At 32.3% G+C, this 13968-nt stretch overlaps 1 long non-coding RNA gene across 1 annotated transcript; it reads left to right on the forward strand.

The window, feature by feature from the left end:
- Positions 1-8690: 8690 nt before the first annotated feature.
- Positions 8691-12578, forward strand: LOC126713229 (uncharacterized). The gene is made up of 2 exons (XR_007651307.1): positions 8691-8809; positions 10824-12578. It is a non-coding gene; the product is annotated as an uncharacterized LOC126713229 (long non-coding RNA).
- The last annotated feature ends 1390 nt before the right edge of the window (positions 12579-13968 follow it).

Genomic DNA, 13968 nt, shown 5'->3' on the forward strand with positions numbered 1-13968 from the left:
TGTGAAGGGGGTCCTTAATTCTTATTGTAATTTTTATTCGGGTTTCCCCTTCCTTAAGGTCTATTATTATTTTCAAAGGCTCTCTTTTTAGGTTTCAATTGATTATTTCTAGGAAAATGATTTTTGGGCATATTATTATTGGCTAAAATAAGGTTTACCTTTGTGGTGGAATTACCATTGCTCTCTTGTGTCATGAGTGCATCTTGTCCTCTAACCTTCTCCTCCGCACGAATGCGTGTGATCAAAGTCTCCAAGGATGTCTCATTTTGTTTGTGCCGCAAAGTCTTTTGGAACTCCCTCCAAGATTGTGGTAGTTTATCAATTATGCCAGCTACCACCAAATTGTCTCTAATCTTTATGCCTTCGAATCTCAATTCTGCCACTATCATTTGGAAGTCTTGTGCTTGATCCACCACCGATTTTTCATCCACCATTTGGTAACGGAAAAATCTGCTAACAGCATACTTCTTTGCACCTGCCTCCTTGGTATCATACTTGCTTTGTAAAGCTTTCCAAATTTTCTTAGCAGAATTATAAGTTTTATCATAATAATCATAGAAATGATCGGTAAGACAATTCAAAAGATAACAGCAACAATTATATTTATCCTTTGTATACTTATCTATTTTTTCTTGATGGAGACTATTCTTCCTCACTCATCTCATCGGTAGGAACTTTTGATGGATTCTTGTCAATGAGGATGTAGGAGACTTTGAGAAGACTCAAGTAGAAGAGGACCTTTCCTTTCCACCTCTTGAACTTCACCTCTCCCTTGCGCACGTATCTAGTCCAATGTCTGAGACAATTCATGTTAGCCCATTAATCACCACAATTAAAAAGAATAAAATAGTCTCTCTCTTTTTCAATGTGGGATTAAACATTTTCACTAACTCCTCATCTTCCATATTCACTCCCACATATTTACATTTATGTTGTAACATTTATTCATTTTAATTATTTAATATTAAAATGCTCCAACACAACTCTAGTCGCACAAATGGAGCTTTTATCTCTCTTAAAAACCTTATAAGGATGACGTATAATGTCCCTTTTATAATGCAACAAACAGAGCTCAAATTGGACTTAAAACAAACAAGTTGTTGAGCTTTTTGTATTGATGAATGTTTGTTGTCTTTTTGGTACCAAGTGGATTCAAGCCTAGAGTCAAGGAAACAAAAACCTTAAGGTCCGATTGATCCATAGGAATCAAGGCTGGAAAGTGCAAACGAGCTAGTATCAAGGTTGGAGTCAAGGTCACTAACACCTAGCTTTTCTTACACAACTCTTGAGTAGTTTCTGTCACTTCAACTAGATCTTTAATTACCATTTTTAGACACAACAAAACTCACAATTTGACAAAATTTTCCAATACTAAAAAATAAAGACCTAATAGCCTCTAAACCATTCTATGAACGCTTGCAATTTATCCTCTTTCGTCAACATCCATTCATCCAACAATAACATCGTTTTGAAAGAAAATTATAGGAAAAAAAAAAAAAAAAAAACCCTACTTTTGACTAGTTAATGACAGGAAAATTATCTGAGTATAATATAAGGAACACATTGACATCTATATATATATATATATATACACATATATATAATTAAAGCCAAAGTTAAGAGAAAATCTAATTAGATACCAATTAGATTTCAATTGTTGTCTAATTTTGCGTCATATATCCTATTTAAGTTTTTAAAATTTTTTATTTTAGGTGAGTTAATATTATGCAAAAGACGAAGAGTCTAATATAAATAAATATTAAAAAATCTAATAAAAAAAGTAAACTTGTGTATATAAAATAAAATAAAAGTAAAAGAGAAAGAGAGAGAGTAACACTCATCTATAATTTAAAAAATGTGTAACTTTTACACTGAGTATAATTTGAATATATATATGTGTGTGTATAATTGTGCTGATTTTTTTTTTTTAATTGTAATGTATACTTATGCTCGAATTATCCACTAATTGTTATAGCAGTTGAGGGTGTAAGTTATAATTTTTTTAAAAAAAAGTTGATTGAAAACACTAGTTGATCATTTAAGCTACAAGCTCTAGAAAGATATAGGAGTGTTTGGTTTATATTTTCAAACAATAATTTTCAGTTTTTAAATAATATTATACGTATTTCGATACATTTTTTCACTCATACGTAATTTTACAAATATTTTCAAATAATAATTTATAGTTTTTAAACACATATATAAAACCGCACATAAAATTCGTTTTAAAAAAGAAAAAAATTGCTATATGCAGTATGCACTCTGGCCCAACTTGGTGCCACTTATGTCAACGAATGCAAATTACCATTTTCGCCATTCCCCGTATGTTACAAATCTCTCCAAATCTGACCTCTCAATCTCTTTCTCTCGCGTTTCTCAAAAAAAAAAAAAAAAATCTCTTTCTCTCGCAAACCTCAATCCTGCACTTCCAAATCAGAAGCAATCCCATCATTAGAATTTCAATTCAGCAAAAAAAAAGGTAACAAACAAAAAATGGGAGACGACAACAACAACAATCAGAGCATGATATCGCGAGAGAAGCTGGACCAAGCCGCCAGCTGGGTGAGCTCCACCGTCGTCTCCGCCTTCTTCTCTTCCCTCGAGCGCTTTTCCTGTGTCAACGTCGCCACCACGGACCCCGAAGACGAAGAAGAAAACGACACCAATCTACCCCAAAACGACACCCGAACCCACCTCCAAAACGACACCGTCAATGTCAATGTCAATGTCCAACAACCAAACGACGTCACCAAGCTCCCTGTCTGATTCATTCTCATCCGTCTTCTTCGGTATTCAATTCCCGCGTGCTAATGTAAAAATGTTTTAGGGTTTTTTTTTTTGTTCGTTGAATGAAATTATAAAAGCTTGCAATAGATAATTGTGCCTGAAATTATATCCATATGAATGTGTTCTTGTGTGGATAATTGAAATTTAACTTATTTTCTGTGCATTTAATCCAATGATATAGAAAATTTTATGCTTTTTAAGCTCATTGATTATTGGGGTTTTTATTTTTGGTTTATTTTTTTAATTCATAATTGTGGTTAATGTTTGTTGAACAAATTGGGAAGCAAATCCCTAATTTTAGTGAAAAGCTTAGTCTTTTAAAAGTTTGATTATGAAAGTTTTGGGTTTTGCTTTTTATGTATTGGTGGTTTGTTTGGCTGGCATTGGCAGCATGGTTTGGAGCTCTCAAATTGAGATCAAATGGGATTCAAGGCTTCGGTTCATATTTTTTATTCAAAACCCATTTTCATGGTGCCAAAAAGATTCAATTTTTAAGCTCCTATTGCTTGCTGTAGGCACCAGATTCGTCAAATGGGGCACTGGTGTTAAACTAGATGATTTATATTTGTGGGTCTAGAATTTTCTGACTAAGGCTTTGTTGTTGTTGTTTATTTGTGGGTCTAGAATTGTGCTATACTTGTTGTTGTTGTTGTTGTTGTATATTTGTGGGTCTAGAATACCTATTAAGTTAAAGGGATTGTTTGTGAAAGTTTAACAAGACTTCTATAACACTAGCCATGCTATATGGTGTTGAAAGCTGCGCTATAAAATATTTTATGCGTATGAAAAGAGCATAAATGAGATGAGAATGTTAAGATGGATGAATGGAAATATAAGGAAAGATCATACAAAATGAAGAAACTCAATTAAAAATAGGGGTGACTCATGAATGAAAAAATGAAAGAGGGGGGTGTATTTGAGATGATTTGGTCATGTGCAGAGCAATTAATGCAGTGCATTAGTGAAGAAAAATGGTTTATTCAAGTCAAGAGAATGAAAAGAATTAGAGGAAGACAAAAACGACGTGCTAATTAAGGAGGTGATATATAGTATGATTTTGGATAGGATAGAACGACGGAAAAGAATATATGTGAATGACTTCAATTAGTTTATTGATACTGTTGCACCGGGTTTGGTTGTTTGCCTCGAGTTTTTCTCTCTCCTTTTTGCCCCTCCCCTTTTTCTTTGCTGAGAAACGTGTTTGCTTTTGTACTTTGTGTGGAACCCATATGAAGTTCCTTTTAGTGCCTTGATGATCTTCAAGTTGCATATATGGGTTATTAGAATGCAATCCTTCATCCAAAATGAGATAAATGTTTTGATGCTTAGTAAGACTTTTATGTACATATATCTTTGATTTGGAGTTGATTATATTAAGGTTTTTATATAAAAAGTAATGGGATTAATTTTTCCTAGTTTATACGATGTCAGAGGACAGGAATGCTTACATAATCTGTAAGTGTCACTACACGTCATCCTTCACACGAATGACTAGTATCACTAATATTCTTATTCTTCTTTAATGTATGGTGGAGGTGGTAGCAACCACTTGTCTATTTAGTTCAGCTTTCACATTTGTCCTAGCAGATGTCAAAAGTTCCGTGTTCTAGTTGCTGTAGGTGTAACAGTGTAACTGCAACTTAAAACTTATGCATTAATTAGGAGGCTCCAGACCCTGTCTTTTTGTTTCTGAAAGAGAAAAGTAAAATAATAAAAAATTTAGAACAGAAAAGAAAACAGTTTAGGCTAATTAAGGGTGATAATATTCAATAAGTAACTCTTATTAGGATTGTCTTTTGATAATTTTTTCATGGATTAATTTGTTCTAATGACACCTAAAACTTTCTAGGATAGTTACATCAGCTCAAGACTCTTCCAGAAAGCAAAGTTTTACTTCTTGAAATATTTCTTTGGAAAAGGCAAGAAAAAAGTGCTACTTTTGAGAAACAGTATTATGCTAATCTTTTAGTTAATTGCAGAGAATCTGCTACTCGGTGCAGTAGTTTCTAGTAAAGACTTGATTGAATCTGGTGACAGTGATAGTTGTTTGTACTTGATGTCCGTATCAAATTCCTTCTTAGTTTATTATAATAGCAGTATGAAATAACGTAAAAATTTTCAATTACACTCTTAGATAACACAAGTTGATATCAAAGACAAATTTACTTTCCAACTGCTCTTTATAAGAAGCTTTGCTTGAGAACACCTCTGGTGATTTGTTTTTCATCTTTTACTCCTTTCTTATATTATGATTAGTAAGTAAAGAACTTTACTAATAGAGAAAGCATGCCAGAAAATCTTTCCTTTCAGAGAATATATAGAAAACTAATCAAGAGGTAAGTAAAGAACTTTACTAATAGAGAAAGCATGCCAGAAAATCTTTCCTTTCAGAGAATATATAGAAAACTAATCAAGAGGAAAATATATATGCATCTATTTATTTACAAGGTGAAGAAGTTTCAATTTGCATTGCCATATTTAAAACTTTACAGCAAGTGCATGATTCTCATCTTTCTCACTCTCTCTCATGTTCATCTATATATTCTACTGCTTGCTCCATAATGTATTTGCTACTTTTTGTTAGTCTGAAAGTATACACATTATAAACAGGGACATGCATGGGTGTTTAACTTTACCAGCATTGTTAATCTTCATGCTCCTTCCAACAAAGCAGCATGACTATGCAACGTCTGATTATGTAGAACTTTGTTTTCTTCTCCTTCAAAGTTCTCGCCATTGGTACTCTCACCTTGGTTTGCCTTTGTGGGTAAGAAGTAGACAATTCCATTACCTTTGACTTTTCTTCTTGGTTTTTTCTGCTAAACCACCTTGAACTTCGACTGTCTCAGATTTTCAGGATTGTCTTCTATGTAGAAATCTTTTTATAGCACATGTAGGAATCTTTCACAGTACAGGAGTTACTACGGTTTGTTTCAGTTTTTCTTAGACGTCAGTAAATAATTGGTTTGTTCTGGCAAATGGCAATCCCAGAGCAGAGCTCATTTTCTGCTTCCAAATGCTGTCCTTTTACTTACGTGGCTTATTATCCGGAATTTAAGGTCAACTGTCTCCTGAACAAACTAATTTGATTTCTCTCTCCAGTATTTATTGCTAATAAAAAGTAAAAAACAAATTGCCCGCTTAAACTTGTTTAGTTAGGGTGAAAAGAGAGAGAATAGAAAGTAATAAAAAATTAAAATTTTTTCTATCTTTCCATTTTTTTTATTCTCTTATTTTTTTTCCATCTACCAAACACACAAGGTACGAATATTAGGAATTGTACTAATGTAGCTTCCTTAAAAAGAGAAATTAATTAAGAACTTGCATCAGAATGACCTAAGTTAGAGATTGGGAGGAGATGGCTTTTCCACTCTTGTTTTTACTTTTTATAACTGGTCCACAAAGTTTGTCTAGAGAAATTTGTGGAATTGAACTTCAAAATCTATGTTCCTAATCCCATAGCCTAGGAGAGTATCAATTGGCTTTTAGAACTCTGTTCTTGAGTCTTCATTTTTTTTGGCTGAATTGTTCTAGAGTCATTTATAGGTTGAAGGTGTTTGTTCTCTGATGCATTACTATTTCACGAATACTGCTAGTGCTAGTGCTAGTGCTAGTGCTAGTGCTAGCTGTTAACACTATTCTAGAGTTCATAGAACTCTTTCCCCTGTTAAAATTTGGAAATTTTAAGAAGAGGATATCATCGTAATTGTCACAAATCCTGTACTAGGATTGTATATAGTAATTTTTAGTTTTTAGCTTTTACGGTTTTACCTCTCCTTGAACAAGCTTCTCCTCTTTGTTAGGCTAACTGGCTATGTGTTCATTTAGCATAAATAAGTCTGTAAGTATGAACTATTAAGCATATTGAATCAACTCCATTTGGTTAGCTATGACTATTTTTTAACATTAACTAAATTAGCATAAGCCATTATAGCCGAATAGCATGTACATTATATAGTCAAGGTGAACTAGTATATACCCTTTTTCCTTCGAGAGTGTGATTGAGAGTGCGTTGTTAGTTCAAATTATAGACTATTATTGCCTTTGATCATCTAAAATCATTGGTGTCCTAGGTGGTGGTGTTGTCATTTGTCAAATTATGACTTAGCTCACCTGAGTGTTTGTAGCTCTTCATCACCGTTTAAGCTTTTTAGGCATTGATTCTTTAACAAGCAGAAGAGTTACTATAGTTACACTCAAGTAAAGTAGCCACAACTAATTGCTCGTCCACCCTCTATCCCAAATTTGGGAGTATTGTTTATGACTTATGAGGGAAGATAAATAAATAAATAAAGGAATGAAAATGGAATGGATTCAATGGGATGAAATTGTTGTCTTTTGTTCAATTGCTTTGTTCTTGTCAATAATAGAGGAAAGATTACATTTCTTACTTTTATTTCTTTAAAATACATATAAAAACAATATAATGAACACAATGCTGCAATTTATTATTCCTTTCATTTTACCTTTTTATTTATTTATTAAACTTCAAAACATAAATATAAAAAAAAAAAAAAAAAAAAAAAAAAAAAAAAACCCTAAGTGGTACCAAAGAATAATGATGAGCATATATCAATAAATCCAAAAAAGAAGAAATGAAAAGAAAAAATTTATATAAATTATATGAATTTATGATGTTATTGATGTAATTTACATTCTAAATAACACGGTTAATTCTTTTAAACTTTTGTTATTTTTATTTTATTGAAATTTACCGCGTGAGCATGTGTTAGGTGATAATTAGTTACTGTGCATGTGTTATGGCTTGATAGTTGAGTTATTTTAAATATCAAGAGTTTCTTTTTTTTCTTTTTTTCTTTTTTTCCAATTTTATCATCAATTCATTATGGTACAAGTGGAAAAAACATTTGACAACCCGGGTGATGATTATATATGTGAGCCTCTCTTTTTTTTCCTTAAAAAAAAATCACTAATGGTAATGGAGAGAAAAAAATAAGAATAAAAGTAATCACAAAGAAAAGCATATTTGAGAGGAAAGAAAAAGGAAGTATTTTACTTAACAACAAGCATTGAAGGGAAGAAGTGAAGAACCTTGTACACACAACAAGACGAAAAAAATCTTCAAACCGCTTTTAGAATAAGAGATCTTCTTTTCCACAGGAGAAAATTAGAATTCATATCTCGCATGCCTATTATTCAAAGACACTACTTTCATTCGATAAGTAATAAGTAATTATTTTGTTTAGGTGGTTCCCTCTTTATTCTATTCAATTTTTACTCCAAATTGGTTATATTCCATGACAAAACAAGAGAAGCCAAATTTATGTTTTTTTATCTTACAAGTTTTTAATAAAATTATTTAGGACATTCAGTGTATTATATATGCACACTTCTCATATAAGGTGAATCTCATATGTGAGACGTGCATTTTATATATAGGATCCAACTTTATATGTTATTAAAAAAAAATCCAACTTTATATAACAATGACACTTTTTCTTTGTTTTTTTAGGCAGAACAATGACGCTTAATATAGTTAATGCATTCGCTCAAAAAAAAAAAAAATAGTTAATGCATGAAATAGTTTATATTTTTCCTAATACAAGCTTTTACTCAATTTGCTTGAGGTGATAAATTGTGGTTGAATAAATATTTCTTCACTAATATAAACTAGCCTCTGAGCATGCACGAGAAGTCCTTTTATTTTCTGGATAAAAGCTAATAATTTACATTTATTATAATTAGAGATTTTTATTTTTTCCAATTAAAAAAAAACAATAACTAATTTTTTTTTTTCTTTATTTTTGGTATGGGCTTTTACAATAATTAATTTTTTGAATCTCTTAATATATACATATAAGAGATAAAATATATTTTTTATTCTAACATCGTCCGTTTGATCTCGGCTTTCTGTGTATCATCCTTTTAACGGTCAAGATTTTCCCAATCTACCTTGAAAATCCACGACATAAACCCTGGCTATAAAAACCCAGACACATATTCTGTGTTAAACACCATTCATAAACACATGGTTCTGGTTTTTCTTGAATGCTGGCTTTAGGTGAGAATGGCTTTGTCTTCAACCTTGATTCTTAATATTTTGTTTTTGTTTTTTTTTTTTTTTATCCTTCCACTGTGATGGAAATGAAGTTTATGAGATATTAATTGCTCCAGGGATGAATTTCAATAATATTTTTCCTATATCGTTCCAATTCCTGAAAGCTTTATCAGTTAAAGTTTAAAGCTTTGCATGTGGAACAGAAGGGACAGCTGAGGAGCTTTGAAATCCATAAACCCATTAGCTTAGAACTTGATTTTCATGGTTTTCTTTTGGCATTCTATTAAAAAAAGTAGTTTGTTTTGGTTGTTGCTGGTGATTGGCAATATGGGTATGGTTTAAGATTTCTCATTTTAGTTTAGGAATTTCAGAAGCTATTATGTTGCTTGTATTAATTAGCTTTTTTGGTTGTTGGTGCCAATGGGAAATCAGGGTATGGTTTTAAAAAAAAATTAGGCTAAATATTCTTTTGGTCTTAAAATATAGCCTGGGTTTTATTTTCATCCTCAAAATTAAAAAAAGAGTTTCTATATTTTAACTTTCCTTTCACTCTTATTAAGTTCTAATTTTCAGTAACAATATAAAGCCTTGATATTTCAGGTAAATAGAATACTACAGTATGTCTCTAAGATATAGTGTAGTTTCTAATTTTGTCCCTAAAATATGTATTCTGAACAAAAAAATTTCAAGAAAATGGACCATTGGACGAAATGAATGGCAATACAACTTTTTTAATTTTAGTGATGAAGATAGAACATGTACTATATATATATTTCCTTTCTTTTAGGTGTAGGAATAGCAGAAACTACAATGGTGAAAAACTGCTCAGGTAATTTTCCGAGTACCCAGAACTATTAGGGTAACCTTTGAAGATTTTAACTGGATTCTTAATGGCATAAACTAGCATAATGCTTGAGTTCTCTATCTCTTTTGATTGGTAAGTCATACAAGCACTTATTTGTAGGTTCCCAAGAATTCGTCTTCCACCCAATCTTGTGGGGGAGGAAGTACCATTTGAGCCAGGCTTTATTGGCTAGCAATAGCATAGAAGAGTTTGCTTTATCTTTATTATTTGCTCAGGTGATGTTCGGTTTGAAATTTTTTCTGGCAATTTTCTCAGGTGATGTTTGTGGTTTAAATTCAGATTTTCGTTAAGGTGGTTGGTGTGTGGGTGTGTGTGTATATATATATATATATATATATATGCTTAACTTGACATAAACCATTCCCATGCTTTATACTGTTACAAATATGGCAATGATGAGCCTGGGGGTGAATTTGCATATGCTAATACCTCCATTGATGAAGAAACACTAGGACTGCTAATTGCAAAACATTAACATTTGATTAATGTATTGCTTCTAATGAAGGGCAAAGACTAATCCATCTAATTTCTTGTATGGCCATTATGGCTGGGCAAATTATTTGGTTTCTATGCTACTTCTAGAAACTCTTACTGAAGGTATTCAATTAGTTCAATGGTAAACATGTTTTCTAATTATTCAAATCATGTTAGTTTTCTTGCATATGATTGTGAGGTGGAGAGAAAAAATGAAGAGAAATGTCTACTTAGTTGCTCATTAAAAATTGGTTTGGGACCATTTAGTTTGTCGGCTTTAGGAGCCATCATTCTTTATCTAGTTTATGGGCTACAAGATGTTCACTCAAAATACCTTATGTATATCTCTCTATAAGTGGATAGAATTGAAATTTAATTAGCAAAGTAATTGTGAATACATAAGTAGTTTCCTCAAACATCCTCCATTATAGTATCTCATTGGCTTATTAAGATCATATAGTGTTTTCTCAACCATTATTTCTTGGGGTCTGCTTTGGGGCTAGAAGCTGCTCACTCAAAACAATTTTATGTATGTGTCTGTATACGCACAAAAAAAGTGGAACTCAACTAGCTAAGTAATTGTGAATGCATTACTAGTTTCCTCAGACATCCTCCCCGATAGTAGCTCATTGCACACGAAGATCTAGTAATATTTATGAACTATTATTTCCTTGGCAGGTTCTCTTTGATCAGGAGAGCATTACTGTCTAGCATGGTATGAACAATGAACTTTTTAAGTATTTGGAAAGCCTTGTTGGAAATATGTACCTTGAGTGGTTTCTGCTGCCACTTAGTTTGCCAAGTTGGTTGGTATTATTTGCACTATATTCATGAGTCATTGACAAATGCAGATTTGTCTTCAATATTGTTGTTGCTCCTATTGTATGGTCAGACTGATACATATGACCACCCATGCTATTTCATAGAGTTGAAGGTTTCTACCTTTTCCAATGGATACATTCTTTGGGCAGCATCTCTGTTTAAAGTCATGCCCTTGTCAGAAATGACTTCATCCGATGGTGAGAATTAATTACATAATTTCATTCAAGTACAGTATATGCCATAAGCAATATGCTGGCCTTAATCTTGTTTATTGGTTTTAGTCTTTTGACCTTCTTTGTGGCTATAATTTTTATCCTTGCAGTATGTACAAACATATATCTGTTTCTTCTTGATTGTGGCTGAACAAATCTGGATAAATACAGGCTGGACGAATAAGGAACCCTTCCAAAGTATGATCCTAGAAGGTTTTTGTGTAAGATTATTGATTTGGAACTTGCATTGTGTGTGGTTAATCATTACCTTGCACTCAAGAGGATTGCTATCAATCCATCCCTCAAGCCTTAGTGCGATGGCAAATGCCTTCCACCAAAAGCGATAGGTTGCAGGTTCAAGTCCAGGAATCAGCCTCTCTAAAATATTGACGAATTCTCCCAAATCCTGCAAAAATGGGAGTTTTGTGCACTAGATATGACCTTTTTTTATATAAACGCATAAAATAGATTTGGTCCAAGGCCTTTTAAGTATGTCAATGGGAAACCGCAGGTTTAGTGCTTAGTAACATTCATAATGCAAGCTTTTATATTCAACAGCAGTCTTCAAGTACAAAGGATCTGGTTATATGGAGTTTTGGTCATATGAATCAATCAAAATCGGGTGTAAAGGCCTGAAAGGTTTGAAACTTTGATATCAGTGCATTTCTGAGTGTCTTTTAATGTATTATTGGCAGTAGTTGGATAATGGAGTTGAAGTTAGTTTGCTGTGGTGTGAATGCTTGGGCTTGGTTTCGCTGAAAGCAATCAAAACTCTTCTTCTTAAGGACTTTGTCTTGAGTGATTATACAATTGATATATATATATATATATATATATATCCAGGTGCCCATTGCTTGAGATTATGTTTAACAGGCTTAAGTTAGCTATTCTCCATGGGCTGTTAATTAGTAGCAGATAATGTATAAATAGCTCTAGTGCTGAACATATACTGTACTGATTCATTTATCTCATTTGATCAATATACAGAACTTCTATTCTTCTCAAAAAAAAAAAAAAAGGAAGAATTTGGGGAGCAGAATGTGCGAGTACCTCCTCAATAACTATATTAGTTGCATTTGCACAAAAAAATCTGCAAACATCTCCATCACACGAAGAACAAATATTGTACATGTGCAAAAGGTTGAAGTCAGGAAGCCATGTTTTATGAGTGCCCAAGATGACAGAGACGTTGCAGTCATTGTGTTTTTGGAGTTGGATTGAAAAAAACCCCTAGTGGGAAAGTGGAATAGTTAGCAAGTTATTTTGATGTATATATTTTTTAACAGAAAGAAGTTACTTTGCTAAGATATATACATTTTTTTCTCTATCTACACAGTTGAAGTAATTATAACTCTGGGTAGTTTAATGTTCTAGTAAGATAGATTTCACTTTCTTCTTTACACGGATTTAATATCAATTTCTTTTTTTCCATAGTTTGGATTAATGAATATTTTTAGAGGGGTAATTATTGATTACTCTCAGAATACTATAAATGCGTACTCCTCCTCTCATATAATTATGAGTTTTACTAATTAAATTTTTAGTGAGACTCACAATTCATGTGAAAGAGTGGTGTACACATTTATGATACTTTCAAAATATTCAATAATTTTCCTTAGAGCGGCTACCCTTATAATATTTGTTTTACTTCTTCCCCCATCTTTATCTTTCTGAGGAATGAAAAAGAGAACTTTTAGTCAATTTATCCAATAAAACTTTTAGTTTAAAATCTTTAAAAGATCAATGACAAAAAAGGAGTCAAAAAAAAAAAAAAATCTAAAAAACAATATAAACAATAGACCATTCATGTGTACAGTTGCTTAGAGATGAAGTTAGTGATTATGCCCATCAATAAATTCAGTCACCACATATTTGCTGCTATCTTGATTAAGTGTAAATAACCATACGTGCTTCACACCCATATCCAATATCTTGTTTCTGCACAAAGCTTTTTAGTTTTAAGATCTTGGTTGTCTGTGCTCTGAACTCCCTCCTTCCTGCACACAAATTTCCTCGAAGTAACTTTTCCATATTTTTTTTGTGCATTTATTCATGCACTCTTTTCTAATACTATAACCTTCCCTTCTTCCATACTCATTATAAAAATCGTAGGCAATCTCAACTTATTCAAACTCCGTGGCTTTTGAATCTTGATGGTGTAAATTTCTTGGGCTCGCTAGGAATAACATTTTCTTCCATTGAGTCATCCCTTGGTTATTAAGACCTGCTGGCTCAAAACAAAATAGAATGAAAAATAAAATAAAATAAAAATAGCAACTAGAAGAAGGAGATACGTGGTAATATGCTTCACTGTTCTATATAAAAATCAATTTTTATTTTATTTTTAATGAAAAGAAGACCACTTTTAGCCCATGACAAGAAAGGCAACTCAGAACAGGGAGGGCAAACACAAAACAGCAGCAAAACAGGGAAAACATCGAAACAACTTGTGAATGAATTTACAAGTGACCAACTTGTGAATATGCAGCCATGTTTGCACTTACAGGAACCCAATTAAAAACCTAAGCTTTGAATTGAGACTACAACCTGCACTTCTGCAACATGAGTTTGACAGTCTTGTTGTGCATTTCATTGGTTTTACATTTCACATTATGTTTGTAGTTGATATATCAATTGGTTTAAGTTCATTTTTTTAAAATCCAATTTAATCATTCATCTACAAACGAGTAGACAAGTATACAAAGTTCCTTTTTTTTAATTGGGAGTTGGGACAGTCTTTTGCAGTTGATATATTTATATTAATTGCAATACTCTACAAGTGCTAGAAT

The sequence above is a fragment of the Quercus robur genome, chromosome 2 (genome assembly GCF_932294415.1).
Source record: "Quercus robur chromosome 2, dhQueRobu3.1, whole genome shotgun sequence".
Lineage (NCBI taxonomy): Eukaryota > Viridiplantae > Streptophyta > Magnoliopsida > Fagales > Fagaceae > Quercus > Quercus robur.